The 16,600-nt window shown below is 34.9% G+C and overlaps 1 protein-coding gene across 1 annotated transcript in view; it reads left to right on the forward strand.

Annotated features, from left to right (window-relative positions):
- ITPRID1 (ITPR interacting domain containing 1) overlaps nucleotides 1-16,600 on the forward strand; it is a 91,081-nt gene that overhangs the window by 52,135 nt on the left and 22,346 nt on the right.

The following is a 16,600-nucleotide window of genomic DNA, read 5'->3' on the forward strand; positions in this document are numbered from 1 at the left end:
AAGTCTCAGTGGCCCTGTCCCTTGGCTTAGTCACCTGGCCTCAATTTGAGTCCAATTGTTTAATTTTGCACACGCCCCATGAAAGCCAATTCCCATGCCACTCTGTGTCTTCTTTATATTTCTCCATAATGTAGTCTCTGGCTGTTTAACTGTAGCAGGCTTTATGATAAGGGTTGTTGTTTGGCTGGCATTTTTTCCTTCTTCCTTGGCAGTAGGCATAGACTTAATTTTAAAAGACACACTCAAACTCAAACAGCCCTGAACGACTTACACAGAAAGCAGGGTGTTTTCTAGCCTTGTTTTTAAAATATTACAATTTTTTTTATTAGGCAATTTTATCATTGTTATAAATAAGTAATTGTACTGGGGAGGAGGGATAATCCTTATTTAATTAAATTCATCTATACTCCCAGGTTGGCAGCAACAAGACATATGTGAGACTAATACCCACAGCCTGCCTCTTTGCATGTGCAATTAAAAATTCACTCTACAGTAGCACTGGCAGTTTAGTGTTGCTTTTGGCATTTACAAATTCTTTTATTTTGTGACTTTTTTTTACCATACACATATGCTGGAGCAGATGTTGCTTATTTGTTGTTTATTCAAATCTGTAGGCTCTGGCAGCTAACTCCATTGTTCTGTAATGAAGCTTTATTCACTGTCCTGTATTAGGACCCAGCGCCTGAACGAGAGGCTGCGTTGGTTCCCAGTAGGACGCCACAGTTATTGCCCTTGTAGTTGGCTGTTTATAGTTGGAAGCTTGCATTAGGGGAAAAAAGCAGCAACAACAAAGGGCCGGGTGGTCACAGTCAGGGTGAGTGGAAGGGAGTGGCCGGGAAGGTCATCTAGCTGTCCTCTGCTCTGTTTCTGCCCGGTGGCCTCAGCCTAGCATCCAGACTCATCTGCTGTGGGGATTTGGTGTCCAAGGCTGGGAAGCATTTTTTTCCTGCTGTTTCTCTTTTCCTTTCTTTTTCTCTGTCTAGTTATTTATTTCGTTATCAAGCAGGGTGTCCACTGCGTCTCGCCACCCCCACCTCCTTATGTCCAGTGCATCCATAGATTTGTTAATAACCACGCTTCGCCTTAGGAGCGCTGTCCAGCACAAACCCGTTTCTTCCATGTATCAGTCTCTCATCACATCTCTCCTCATCCAGATACTGTTTCTGGCTGCCGTGTCTTGGGGGTAGCCACACTTCATAAAAGTCGAGAATGTCAGGTCCATGTTGACCATGATAAAGACCTGCTGATCCCTAGAGCTCGCATGCCAATTTGGAGACGGCCGCCTTCTGGAAAACTCCTGTCTTGGCCAGGAGGCAATCAATCAGAGATGTAACCACCTCCATCTGGCACATTATGACATGGAACCTCACTATTAACACATTTGTGATTCATCTTGTCCCAACGAGTGGTGCCAGGGATCAAACCACATCCTCCCTCCCCGTGGCAGCTGGGAGCATTCTAGCTTCCCAGCATGCGGAGTTAACACGTTGGCTCCTGTGACATCTCAAGTAACAATTCTTTTAATTATCACACCTTCCCTCCCCCTCCCCACCCACTCCACAGACATTTTGGCACCATGGGGATATTTTGCAGCCGGCAATCAGTACTTTTCTTAATTGACGGAGTATGTTCCAATAGCGTGAAGCCTGGTATTAGTCACTATCAAATGAAAGGGGCAGTCGGTCAATGCTCAGTTCTATAGAAATAACAACCTAAATAACACCCTACACTTATTTGGGGACTTTTACTTTTATAAAAATGCTGTAGTGTTCACTCATAATTTTATTGAAATTGATTTCTCATAATGAATGTGAATCTCCTTAGGATTGAATTCAAGAGGTCGTTCCCATTCTGGTCTGAGCTCATCCTTACAACCTCATTTCCTCTCCCACAGCCCGGACTCCGCAGGTGTTGGGTTGCTCAGTGGCCCCCAGAATTCCCTACTTTTGCATCTCTGTAGGTAAATTGCTCCCTTTTCATGGAATCCATTTCTGACCTCCCCTTCCACCTGTCAAGAGTCATCCGTCATCTATCAAGGCCTCAGTTCAGTTATTGCTTCTTCTGTCATCTTCTCCAAGAACCCTATTCCCCAGGGATACTCCTTCTTCAATGCTCCCGTAAATGTTGACACGTTTTTACCACAGGACTTAATATATTCTTGCCTTTTATTATTATTAACTGTGTACAAAACACATGTCCCTAACTAAATTATTACTTCTCTTAAGTACCCTTGGCATGCATCTTTGTAGCCATCTCTCAGCTAAGGGTTGGTGTGGCATCTACATAGGGGTAGCATGGCGGGGTGTACGGAATGGGAATTGACCTTTATAGAGCATCCTGTGTGCCAGGCACTACACAGAGCACTTTGCATTGTTGATTCTTCTTCAAAACCACCGTGGGAGCAAGTAGATTTTACTCCCATTTCACAGATAAGGGAACTGAAGCTCAGAGAAGATAGTAGTTGGATCCAGGTAACCCAGCTAGGGAGTGACTGAGCTGGGATTCACAGATCTGTCTGACCCCAAAGCTTTGACTTTTACTAAAACACCCCTTTATTTCTCTAGCAAAAAATTTAACATTGCTGTGCTAGTGCAGTTAACATACCACTCCAGTATAAAAATGTGGGCAGAACTAGATTTATGGTTCAACAGAGAAAGCACTGCTTTATTTCTAAGGAAAGATTAAAATCAAAGTATATCAATATGGTGAAATGGTCCACACCAAAAAAGGGAGCAAATCAAAGTTTATGATTTAACTAGGGGTTGAGTTTATTTAAATTCAGACTTAATAATAGTAATAATAATTCTAAACCACTATCATCCCCCCAGAACTATGCTAGAAATGAAAACAAACAGGAGCATGCTTTTCTAAGCCTCCTATAAAAATTAAATTTTTATGTTTAACAAGAGATGTGTTTCTGAGATTTTTCAAAGGATAGATGGGAAACCAAGAACACTTTCTTTTGTTTCATCTTGGGGTTGTTTGGGAAGGGGGTTAGAAAAGAAATCTCCCACAGGCCTTTTTGAGCCTGGAGAGGTGATTATGGGAGGCGGCAGGGTGTGGCCAATGTAGTTGATAGAAACCTCCCAAAAGGAAGGTAAAGTGGATGCGTTTCAGCTGTTCTTTGTCTTACCTTTTATTCCCTATTCTTGCCCCAGCTCAGCTCCACAACTTTTCCCTGCTCCTTTCTAGGTCTCTTTAATTACTGGCCAAGTGCTAGTATAAAAAAAATAATTCGAGCTGAATATTGCATCAAGGAACCTAGGCCATTCATTCAGGAGTTTGCGTTTTGCCAAAATTCCCAAGTAATATGACATTAATGTAAAGATCAGTGACTTGGAAGAGAGCAAGAGAAAAATCATAGCTTCCCACCTCCTTTCCAGGGACCTGTTGGAAGGAAGATCCCAGGTCTTGTCTTATGCAGCAAACATCATCCTTAATGATGAGCATGAGGCTTTGGAAAAGGTTGAGCCAGTAAGACATCCTAATGAAAAGGAAACTGGGGATAAAGAGGCTTTGGATATTAGGGCTCTTCCTTTCATAACTGATCTTATTCTGGCCCTTCTTGCTTTGGAAAGAGAGCTGGCATATTCCCCTCCAAGCTTTCCCTGGGCAAGTTGAAGCCAGAGGTGAGGCTGGTTCTTCTTTCTGGGAAGAGAGGTTAGAGAGCAGCTCAGTGCCAGAGCAGCTGAGGTTTTGATTGGTTTCCCCTGCTGCCAACTCTAGCTGGCTTCTGGTGCCCACACAGACCTCAATGATGATATCTGACATGGTCTGTTTCCTTCAGCATGTGCAGTTTGCCCACCTGCATGGCAATCTCACAGGTTTACCCTTGGTCATGAACTGACATATTAACCAATGGATTTAAATTTATTTTATAAAACAGAACATGATATGGAGTTGTAAATGTTCTGTTTTCATTAAATGATTTTCATTTAAATATGTGTAAGTCAGTCTACAGGAAGTTTCAAAGTTCTGTGTTTATTATTATGGTTCCTATTGTATCAATAGGTAAACTAATAGTATAAATTCTTGCCTCCTGACAAATATGACTATTTAAAAAAAGAACAGTATTTGCTCTCTGTTAACAATAAAGTGAACAAATTATGATTTCCTAGGAGTCCAGAAATGATTTCCTAACTCACATACCCTGATAATCCTACATGAAGGACCGGACACCTACTGGAAGCTCAGTAAGTGTTTGTTTCCTTGGTATCAGGGCTGTATTTCTGCCTATGATAAAAAGTCAACAAAGCCAAGTCCTTCACTAAATGTCTTCATGGTGCCGTGATTCAGACAAGACAAATGAGGGGTGGGTGCAGAGAAGAGAGAGAGAGAAAGAGAGAGAGGGAAAGAGAAACTCATAATGGTCCAGCCCCATGGGCTTAAATAAAACCAAGGTCACTTAGATAAAACTTTGCAAAGATAATGTAGTCCAGCACCATAAAGTGCTGTTGATCTGACTTGATATGGAGAAGGAGCTTTGAGCTTAGAGAAATAAAAAAAAAAAATTCTTACGTCCAGCAGACTGTTATTTTCAAATATCAACTGGGGTTTGTATCAGGGAAATTGGAGAGAAAACTGAAAATTCACAGGTATAATTTAAAAAAAAAAGATATAAAACAAGATATTGTCGGCAAAGAATTTTTTTCTTTTTGGTTATTTTTCTTTGTGCCTATTGGCAACTCTTTCTACACCTTCGAAAATCTTCTCAATATTTTTTTACAAGGTAAATTTTTTCATCAAGTAAGCTAGTAAATTTAATAATTTTAATTTATTCTTGGTATATACTCTTCTAATCATTTCTATTTTTTTTTCTCTCAGGACAGGATAATTTCCAAGTCTGCTATAAAGCTGTCATCCTTGAATTTCCCTTTACCTTTTTCTTGGGTTAGATTCTCTCTTTCCTAGAGCTCCTGTCTTCTTCTTTCTGTGGAAAATTTTTGTTTGGGGCATTTTTCAACAATTTTATTAGATTCAAAGTATGTAGAATCAAAAAACCAAGCTCTGCCCTCGGTGCACCTTTCTCACCAACAAGGCAGTCACTCTGAATGCTTGGAGTACAGTTGTCATTCCAGGGTATCTTAGCAAGATTAATTTTTACTGGATTCTTGTAGGATATCCCTTTTTTTGGCACTTCCCTCTCTTGACTGATACCTTCACTTTGATGGAAGACTGTCTCAGTAGCTTCCTAAGAAATGTGCTAAAAAAGGAAGTCTTTTGAGACCTGGTGTATCTGAAAATGTTTAATTCACTTGATTGATAACGTGGATTCAACATCAAACTCTAGGTCCAAAAATTATTTCCTTCAAAATTCTGAAGACCTTGTTCCATTGTCTTCTTGCTTCCAGTGTTGTGCTGTTGAGAAGTCTAAAGTTGTGGTGAACGCTGTTTTGTTGTTCTCTGTCTCTAGAAGCTTATAGGTTTTCTTTTTGTCCCCACTGTTCTGAAATTTTATAATAATATGTATAGGTCTATTTTCTTCCATTATACTGAGTTCTCAGGGTCCATTTGAATCACAAACTCATGCCCTTCAGTTTTAAATTATTTGTTACTAATTTTTAGCATGAATTTTTCTCTTTCTGGAAATTCTATAATTTGAATTTTGGTAGACATGAACTAGCTCTCTAATTTTTTCTCCTGTTTTTCATTTTTTTTTTTAGCTCTAATTTCTGGAATACTATCTCAGTTTACCTTCCAACACATTTATTGAATGTGTTTATGTTTTCATATATTTAACATATATGAGGCTTATGTTCTCAGAATGCTTTTTGTCCCGTAGCATCTCATTCTTGTGTCATGGTTACAATGCTTTCTCTGCTCTCTTTGAAGATGTCAGTGACAGTTTGTGTGTATGCATGCACATGTTTGTGTGTGTATCTGTGAAGTTTTCTTCTCTCCATGTAGTTTCTGTTTCATTGTGATTGATTTTTTTCCATTTGCTCCTTGCGGTCTTTATCCTCTATGTTGGAAGTTATCTTAGATACTTGGCAATCCTTAGTTTGCATGTTCATGATGAAGAAAGACAGACTAAAAATTTCATTAGGAGTTCCAAATACGTGGAAGAGGTTTGTGGAATTTGAGCTTAACTGTAGGTTGGGCTATGATAGACAATTTGGGGAGGAACTCCTAATATTGAAATATTTAAATCATTTCTGTTATACTGGTCAGAGTCCTAAGAGAATAGTCTTCTAATCTCTTGCCCAGAATGACAACCAGGCAATCAGTGATCTGGGAACCTAGACAAGAAGAGCTTAGAGGTTTTGGCACTCAGTATCCAACTATGTCTTTAATATGGTAGGCAGAGCATCAACAGAAGGCCACCAGGATTCTCTGTTTTCCCAGATCCAGTGAATAAACTTCCATTATTTTTCTGGGTTGGAGGTGGGTAGCTAATCAATATTGCAGGCTTGAGAGGGAAATCTAGGGTCTAACTGCTCCCCGAACAGCTCTTATCCAATCTTGTTATTTTCATGACCCGCTTCACTTCCAGTTCCAGAGGGCATTGCTGCTGAGGTTCCTGTATCTTTTGATGGTTGTGAGTTATGATTAGGGCTGGTTCTCATTTTTGTTGTCTTACGATTCAGCTTCCTCTAAGAAGTCAGTTATACACTTTCATCTGATTTCTAGCTCTTAAAACTAAGTTTTTATCTCCTTCTCTTATGCATTTTTTGTTCATTCATTGATTCATTTATTTTATAACTTTTTAAGATATAAGTTATATACCATAAAATTCACCCTTTTGATATGTATAACTCAGTGGTTTTCTGTATATTCTCTGTGTGTAACCAATAACACTAATTTTAGAAGATTTTCATCACTATCTTCTAAATAATCATTATCAGTCATTTCTTTATTTCTGATGTACCCTCCCGCTAGCCCTTGGCAATCACTAATATCTGTCTCAATACCTATCTCAATGCCTGTTCTGGACATTTTATATTAATATAAATGGAATCATACAATATGTGGTCTTTTGTGCCTGGCATCATTCACTTATCATAATGTTTTTCAGATTCATTCATGTTGTAGCATGTTATGAGTGCTTTATTCCTTTTATTGCTGAGTGATATTCTATTGTGTGAATATAACGCACTTTATTTATTTGTTAACCAGTTGACGACAGTCAGTTTCCACATTTTGGCTCTTGTGAATAATGCTACTATGAACATTCACATTTAAATTTTTATGTAGACATACATTTTTATTTCTCTTGGGAATACACCTAGGAGTGAAATTCCTGGGTCATATGTGGCTCTCTGTTTAACATTTTAAGGACTTGTCAACTGTTTTTCAAAGCAGCTAAATTATTTTACAATCCTACCAACAATGAATGAAGGTTCCAATTCTCTAATTCTCATCCTAGCCAACAATTGTCATTATCTGTCTTTTTAAAATTTTAGCCTTGATAGTGGTATCTTATCGTGCTTTTGATTTTCATTTCCCTGATGACTAATGATGTTGAGCATCTTTTCATGGGCTTCTCAATCATTTATGTCACTTGTTTGAAGAAATGTTTTCAAATTCTTTGCCTATTTTTAAATTGGGTTATTTGTCCTTTTGTTGCTGAGTTCTAAGAACTCTTTACATATTCTAGATTGAAGTCATTTATTACGTATGTGATTTTCAAATATTTTCTCCCATCTGTGGATTGTCTTTTCATTTTCTTGATAGTATCATTTGAAACTCAGTTTTAAATTTTGCTGATGTGCAGTATATCTATTTTTCTTTTATTGATTGTGTTTTGGTGTCATATCTAGGAAACCATTTCATAGCACTTGGTCAACAAGATTTATTCCTATGTTTACTCCTAACAGTTTTATAGTTTTAGCTGTTACAAAATTGTTTATATCCATTTGAGTTAATTTTTGTACATGGTGTGTGGTAGGAGGTCCAATTTTAGTCTTTTACATGTGGATATTTAGTTGTCCCAGTACCATTGTTCCCCATTGAATTGCCTTAGTACCATTATTGAAAATCAGTTAACTGTAAGCATACAGGTTTAGTTCTAAGCTCTCTCCATTCTATTCCATTGATCTGCATGCCTGTCCATATGCTAGTACCACACTGTCCTCATTACTGTAGCTTTTAATAAATTTTACATAAGGCAATATAAGCCTTCCATTTTTTATTTTCTTTTTCACAATTGTTTTGGCTACTCTGGGCCCTTTAAATTTTCATATGAATTTTAGGGTCAGGTTGTCAATTTCTACCTAAAATGGTAGCTGGAATTTTTATAGAAATAATATTAAATCTTCAAAATCAATTTATGGACTATTAGCATCTTAACAATATTAAGTCTTCTGGTTCATAACATGGGATATCTTCCCATTTATTTGATCTTTTCTGATTTCTTTCAACAGTATTTTGTAGTTTTCTATGTATAAATCATGCAGTCTTTTGTTTAAATTTATCCCAAGTATTTTATCCTGTTTGAAGTTATTGTAAATGGAATTGTTTTCTTAATTTAAATTCCAGGCTGCTTATTGCTAGTATTCAGAAATAAAATTGATTTTGTATCCTACAACTTTGCTGAGTTCATTTATTAGTTCTAATGTTTTTAGTGGATTTTTTTAAGGATTTTCTATATATAAGATGATATTATCTACGAAAGAGATAGTTTTACTTCCTTTTCATTCTGAATGCCCTTTATTTCTTTTTCTTGCCTAATTGTCCTAGAAATAGAAGTGAAGACAGAGCACATCCTTGTCCTCTTCTTGATCTTAGGGAGAAAGCATTTAATATTTTACTATTAAGTATGTTGGTTGTGGTCTTTTGCTAAATGTCCTTTATAGGTAGAGGATATTCAGTTCTATTACTAGTTTCTTGAGTGTTTGTATCATGAAAGAGAGCTAGATTTTGTCAAATACGTTATCTGCATCAACTGAGGTGACTATGTGTATATGGTTTTTTTCTTTTATTCTTTTAATATTGTATGTTACGTTGACTAATTTTCAGATGTTAAAATACTCTTGAATTTCTGGGATAAATCCTACATGGTCATGGTATATAATTCATTTTATATATTGCTGGAGTCAGTTTGCTAGTATTTTGTTGAGGATTCTAATAACTATATTCACAAGGACTTTTCTGATGGTATCTTTGTCTAGATTTGGTGTCAAACTAACACGAGCCCCATAGAATGAATTGGGAAATGTGGTCTTCTATTTTTCTGAAGAGTTTGTGAAGTATTGTTATTAACGTTTCTTTAAACATTTGGTAGAATTCACCAGCAAAGCCATCTGGGCCTGAGTTTTTCTTCGTGGGATGTTTTAAAATTACTAATTAAATATATTTACTCATCTTAGGTCTATTCAGATTTTCTATTTCTTTTAGTAGTTTGTACGTTTCTAGAAATGTATACATTTCATCTAAGTTATCTAACTTGTCATTCATAGTATTTCCTTATAATCCTTTTTTATTTCTGGAAAGTTAGTAATAATGTTTTCTCTTTCATTCTCAATTTATTAATTGAGACTTCTCTCTCTCTTTTTTTTTCTTAGTCACTCTAGATAAAGATTTGTCAATTCTGGTGATCCTTTCAGAGTACCAATTTTTTGTTTTTAAATCTTTATTAGTTCCATCATTCCGCTTGCTTGCATTTAGTTTGCTCTTTTATTTGTAGTTCTTAAGGTAAGAGTTTAGGTAACTGATTTGAGACTCTTCTTTTTTAATATGCGCATTTATAGCTATAAACTCCCTTGAAGCACTTTGGCTGAATTCTATAAGTTTTGATATGTTGTGTTTTGGTTTTCACTCATCTTGAAGTATATTCTAATTTCCCTGTCTTCTTTGACCGATTGCTAATTTAGGAGTGTGTTTTCTAAAATTTCTACATATTTGTGAATTTCCCAAATTTCCTTCTGTTATTGTTTCTAATTTCATTCTACTGTAGTCAAAAAACATATTTTGTAGATTCCACTCATTTTAAAAATATTGAGGCTTGTTTTATGGTCTATCAGATAGTCTATCTTGGAGAATGTTCCACATACATTTGAGAAGAATGTGTATTCTTCTGTTAGGTAAAGTGTACTGCAGATGTCTATTAGGCCTACTTGGTTTATAGTATTATTGAAGTCTTCTATTTTGTTTTAGGACATCTATCTAGTTCTATCCATTATTAATAGTGGAGTATTAAAGTCTTCAGCCATTATTATTGAATTATCTGTTTCTCCTTTCAGTTCTGTCAGTTTTTGTTTTATGTATTTTGGAACTCTGTTTTTAGGTGCATATGTGTTTTTAATTGTTATGTCTTCCTGATGGATTGAATTTTTTATCATTACAAAATGCCTTTGTCATTAGCAACAATTTTTGACTTAAAGTCAATATAATATACAACATAATTTAACATAGTATAATTTAATATAGTATATACTATTACTCTCTTTGATTACTATTCATATATAATATAACATATTTCTCTCTTTGGTTACTGTTTCCGTGGTATATCTTTTTTCATCATTTTACTGTGAACCTATCTACTTCTTTGAATTTAAAGTGTTTCTCTTGTAGACACCAAATAGTTGGGTCATTTCTTTTCCATGCTACCTATCTCTTTTAATAGGAGCATTTAATCTATTTATGTTTAATGCAATTATTGATAAGGCAGGATTTATGTTTGCCATTTTGTTATATGTTTTATATGTCTTATATCTTTTTTACTTCTCTATTCTCAATTACTACATTCTTTTGAGTTAAATAGGTATTTTCTAGTATGCCAATTTAATTATCTAGTTGTTTCATTATATTTTTAAAGTTACTTTCTTAGTGGTTGCCCTAGGAATTACAATGTCTTAAAACAATCTAGCTAGGCTTAATGCCAACAATTTCAATAGCATGTTGTTGCAATATAGTTTCATTCCATCCTCCCTTCTTTGTGGCATTATTGCCATGCAAATTATATTTTTATATATTGTAATTCCATCAACCCAGTTTTATAATTTTTGCTTAATTGTGTTGTTTTTTCAATCAGATAAGAGAATAAAAGAATTGTAAGCAGAAATACATTTTTATTGTCTTTATATTTACCTATGTAGTTATCTTTATGGGTGCTGTTTATTTCTTCATGTGGATCTAAGTTACTCTTTAGTGTTCTTTCACTTCAGCCTGAAGGACTTCCATTAGTTTTTCTTATAGAATAGTTCTACCCATGATGAATTTTCTCAGTTTTTGATTATCTGGGAACATCTTAAATAGTCTTTTATTTTTCAATGATAGCTTTGCTGGACATAGAATTCTTAATTGGCATTCTTTTTTTGTTTCAATACTTTGAATATGTCATCCTACAGCCTTTTGGCCCCCACGATTTCTGATGCAAAGTCAGCTGTTAATCTTAGGGTGAGTATCCCTTGTATATTCTGAGTCATTTTTCTCTTGCTGCTTTTGAGATTCTTTCTTTGGCTTTTGAGAGCTGTGCTACCATGTGTTTAAGTGTGTAGCTCTCTGAGTTTATCCTACCTGGAATTCATTAAGCTTTTTGGTTGTGTACATTGTTTATCATCAAATTTGGGGACTTTGGGGCCATCATTTATTGAAATATTATTTTTGCTCCATTCTTTTCTCTTCTATTTTGAGGACTTGCATTTTGTATGTTGGTTTATTTGGTGGTGTTCCACAGGTCTCTGAGACTGTTCATTTCTCTATATTTTTTTCTCTCTGTTTTTCTGGCTGGATGATTGCAATGAACTTATTTGAATGTTACCAATTCTTTCTTCTGCAAGCTCACATCTGATGTTGATTGAGACCCTGTACTGAATTTTTCATTTCAGTTATCATAGTTTATAACTCCAAAATTTTATTTGGCTTTCTTTATAATTTCTCTCTCTTTAATTATGTTCTATATTTGATGAAACATTGTTCTTTCTCATATAATCTTTTAACTCTTTAGATACAGTTTCCTTTACTTTTTTGAACATACGTAATGCCTGATTTATTGTTTTTGTCTAGTGACAAAACATCTGCATTTCCTCAAGGATAGTCTTTATTGACTGTTTTTGTTCTGAATTTTCCTGTGTATGGGCCATACCTTTGTTTCCTTGCATGCCTTGTGATGTGTTGTTATAAAATTGACATTTTAAATAATATAATATGAAAACTCTTGAATTCAGATATACCCCTAGTGTTCATTGTGGTGGTTGTTTGTTGTTGTTGTTTCTTATTTGTTTCTTTTAAAGTGACTTTTTTGGATTAATTTGATAAAGTTTGCATTTTTAGTCATGTGCAGCCACTGAAATCTCTAATCAGATAGCTTAGTTTTCAGTTATGATTGGCCTGAGATTTTCTTAAGTGCCTTAAACAAGAAGGTCTACCATCCTTCCCTGAGGGGCTCTGTGTATTTGTTGGGTATGCCTCCAATGCTCCAACTATTTACAACTCACCCTTAGTCTTCCCTTCCTGTTTATGCATAGCCTCAATGTCAGCCATATGTGAGATACTGGGATCTTCTCAGATCTTTCCTGGGCATACACACAGCCCTGTACATGTGCACAACAAGCCATCTAGGTTCACAAGACTATGTCAGAGCTCTTCAGATTTCACTATTAGCCAGCGTCTTTTTTGCCCCAACTGGTATCACCATCCTAGCCAGCTGTAATGTTAAACAATTACCGTTTATCATTTTCAACAAATACCCTGATGATATGGCTTTCCTCACTTGGGAAGCTATGCATCAAGTCAAATGAAGACACGACTAGTGAATGAGGCTTCGATGGAGAGATGCCAGACAGGTTTATTAGTGACAATTATACAGGAAGAGAGCTTTTTTGGGAGTTCCACACCATTTTTACTTCCTTCAATAACTGCCAGGAGGATGGTTTTCACAGCTATCATTATTCCAAGGCTGCTGGTTTTCAAGGTTAAGGCAGAGCTGAGGAGAGCTTAATGGAAATAGGGTAAGTTAAAGTGCTACAAAATTCACTATTTTTATTGATATTCAACTATTTTTTCTTTAATATATGCTCCTCAGATTATTGCAAGTCATCAGTTAACTTTTAGAGTTCTGAAAAAGCAAATTTTGGCAAATTTTTGCCAGTGTTTGTATTGTGTTTATGGTTTTAGAGGTTCTATTTCCACTATTCCATAAATACTTCAATCTTTTATATATGTTTAATAAAAGAAATTTGTTTACTTTAGTTTTATTTGGATATTTACAAAGAAAAAATTATATGTGTTCATTCTACCATTTTAGTCAGAGTCTATGTTTGTCTATGTTAGTCTATATTTGTTTTATTATTCAGTAACAATGGATTTAAATTTTTCTACTAGTAGAATATCAGGGAAGACAAACCATAAGGAAAGATACTCTTATTTAATACATTTTTTCTTTAAATCTCCATATGATCAGCAATCTCTGTTTTGTTTAAGTCTAAAGCCAGATCCAGTGGTTATGTTTATATTTATGCTGTATACACAATAGCACTCTGGGCATTTCTGAATTTGAAAGATGACTTCTCAGCAATCCAGATCTCAATCTGAATTCTTTTTGTCCTTTGTATAACATAATAACATTAAATTACATTTGTGTCATTCTTGCCACTGATGAGAACTTCAGTATGTACTAGTGCATATGTGGATTTTTCCCCTTACAGTCACCTTAAGCAATCAGGATTATCCACATTTTTCAGATGTGGAATTTTGGCTCAGAGGAGTTAATGACTTGCCACAGAACAACCATTTATTATGTATCAAGGTTGGGAGTTGAATTGAGGTCAGGTATATTAAGGTTTAGGGACCTCTTCATTATACCATACAATGTCCTTAACCCCAGATACAATGAAGTCTTAGATTGTCATTTAGTCCAAACCATCCAATGCTTAAAATATCTTTACAACATCCAGTATCTTTTTGTGCACCACCTAAAGTAAGGGGAGAGAAGAAGTAACTCCATAAATGCTTTCCAATAAAATTATGTTTTATAGGGGAAGAATGGAGCTAGTTACCTTTGCTTTTGGTAGGATCTTGGAGATAAAAGTAAGGGTGAGATTCAAATTTAGCTTAACAGCTTGTTAAAAATAGCTCTTTAAAACAAAACATGTACAAAACAATCAGAAATTAATTAATAAAATGGCAGAATATGTCCTCACATATTAATAATAATCTCAAATATAAATGGATTAAACTTTCTACTTAAAATATATAGACTGTATAAATGGACTTTAAAAATGACCCAATTAAATGCTGCCTACAACAAACTCATCTCATCTGTAAAGACAAACATAGAGACTCAAAGTAAGGGGTGGAAAAAGGTAGTCTATGCAAAAGTGAACAGGAGTAGCTATACTTATATCAGATAAAACAGACTTTAAGTCAAAACAATAAAAAGATAAAAGAAAGTCACTATAAAAAGATAAAGGGATCAATTCAGCAAGAGGATATAACAATTCTGAACATAGATGCACCCAACACTGGATCACCCAAATATATAAAGCAAGTATTATAAGATCTAAGGGGAAGAGATAGTCTCCAATACAATAATAGTTGGAGACAATAACACCCCACTCTCAGCATCAGATAGCTCAGCATCAACTAGACAGAAAATTAACAAGAAACATTGGCTTTAAACTGCAGATTAGATCAAATGGACCTAACAGACATTTACAGAACATTTCATCCAAAGGCAACAGAATGCACATTCGTCTCATCAGCACACAGAACATTCTCCAGAATAGCCATATGTTAGGACATGATCAAAGTCTCAATAAATTTTTAAAAGTTGCAGTCATATCAAGTATCTTCTCAGATCACAGTGGAATAAAATATCAATAACAAGAGGAACTTTGGAAACTGTACATAACCATGGAAATTAAACAACATGCTCCTGAATGACCTCTGGGTCAAGGAAGAATTTAAGGAGGAAATAAAAAAAAAACTTCTTGAAACAAATGAATATCTAAACACAACATGTCAAAATACATGGGATACAGCAAAAACAGTACTAGGAAAGAAGTTTAGAGCAATAAATGTCTACATCATAAAAGTAGAAAGATTTCAAATAAAAAATCTAATTATGTGGCTCAAGGAACTAGAAAAGCATGGAAAAACCAAACCCAAAATTAGTAGAAAGAAACAAATAATAAAGATCACAACAGAACTAAAGAAAATTGAGAAAAAATAATATAAAGAATCAGTTAATCAAAAAGCTGTTTTTTGATAAGATAAATAAAATCAATAAACCATGTGCTAGACTAACCAAGAAAAAAAGATAGAAGAACCAAATAGACAAACTCAGAAATGAAAAAGGAGACATTACAGATGATACCACAAAAATGCAAAAGATCATCAGAGATTATTATGAACTACACACAAATAAACTAGAATATCTAGAAAATTGGTAAATTCCCAGACACGTGCAACCTACCAAGGTTGAATCAGTAAGAAACAGAAAGCTTGAACAAACAAATAACAAATAATGAGATTGAATTAATAATAAAAGTCACCCAAAAAAGAAAAGTCCAGAACCAGATGGTATACAAAAGAATTCTACCAAATGTTTAAGGAAGAATTAACACCACCTCTCCTCAAATAATTCAAAAAAATTGAAGAGGTGGGAATTTTCTCTAACTCTTTCTAGGAGAACACCATTACCCTGATACAAAAACCAGATACAGACACAACAAACAAAGAAAACTACAGGCCAATATCCCTGATGAACCTAGATATGAAAATTCTCAACAAGATATGTTCCTTTAAACAATACAGTCTTTATAGATTCATATAAGTGTCCTGTTTCAGAAATATTTAATTAGATTAAAATTCAAATTTGTTTCATTCCAAGATTCTACATGATGAAAATCCTGATTACTCCATGCCACTAAGCTCCAGGCACACTGACCTCTTTTACTCCCTCTAGGCAGAAACATAGCTTGAGGGGGAGAGGGGAATAGGGACAGCTATCACTGGGTAGCTCTCTCTGAATAGATCACTCTAAAGGGTCCTTTTCAACAATTTTTAAGATAGTATTTTGATACAACAGTTTTTAAGAAAATGGCATGAAAAGATACCAGAGGAAGCAGTGTGAATTTCATATTTAAAAATCCAATGGTCAGACCATGGGGCCAATAGGGAAGGTTTTCCTTGCTCACTCACTTCTAAAATACATCCTCACATTAGATGCCAGAAGATAGTGGAGATGCATCAGTTTCATTTTAAAGTGTAAGCTTTGCAACTCAAGAATTCTGCACCCTTTTAAGTTGTCATATGAAACATTTCAGATGAGCAAAGGCTCAGGAAATAGCCTTCCAGAAAAAGAAATGTCAAAAATGTACACCAGCCTACTGAATGAGGAAGCCCTGTTTAAGAGCACAAACAAGGCAAAGTCTAAATTGTAAATTATACAGTCATAATATAAATATCGTGAATATTCTCTTAAAACAGAAGAAACATTAAAAAACTTAACAATTGCTAGATCTAAAATCCTAGATCATATCATAGAAAGCTGAATGATGGAAGAAAATAAAACTGTCAACAAATACTGATTAATTGGGGAGTCAGTGGGTATTGTTTAATCTTTGATGTTGACAATTGTAGTTTGAAATATGTTAAAATTTTTGAAGTTACTACTAATTAAATCTATAAGCATGCTATATATCTTCTGAATTGCCAG

The sequence above is a fragment of the Lemur catta genome, chromosome 11 (genome assembly GCF_020740605.2).
Source record: "Lemur catta isolate mLemCat1 chromosome 11, mLemCat1.pri, whole genome shotgun sequence".
In the NCBI taxonomy this organism is placed as follows: Eukaryota; Metazoa; Chordata; class Mammalia; order Primates; family Lemuridae; genus Lemur; species Lemur catta.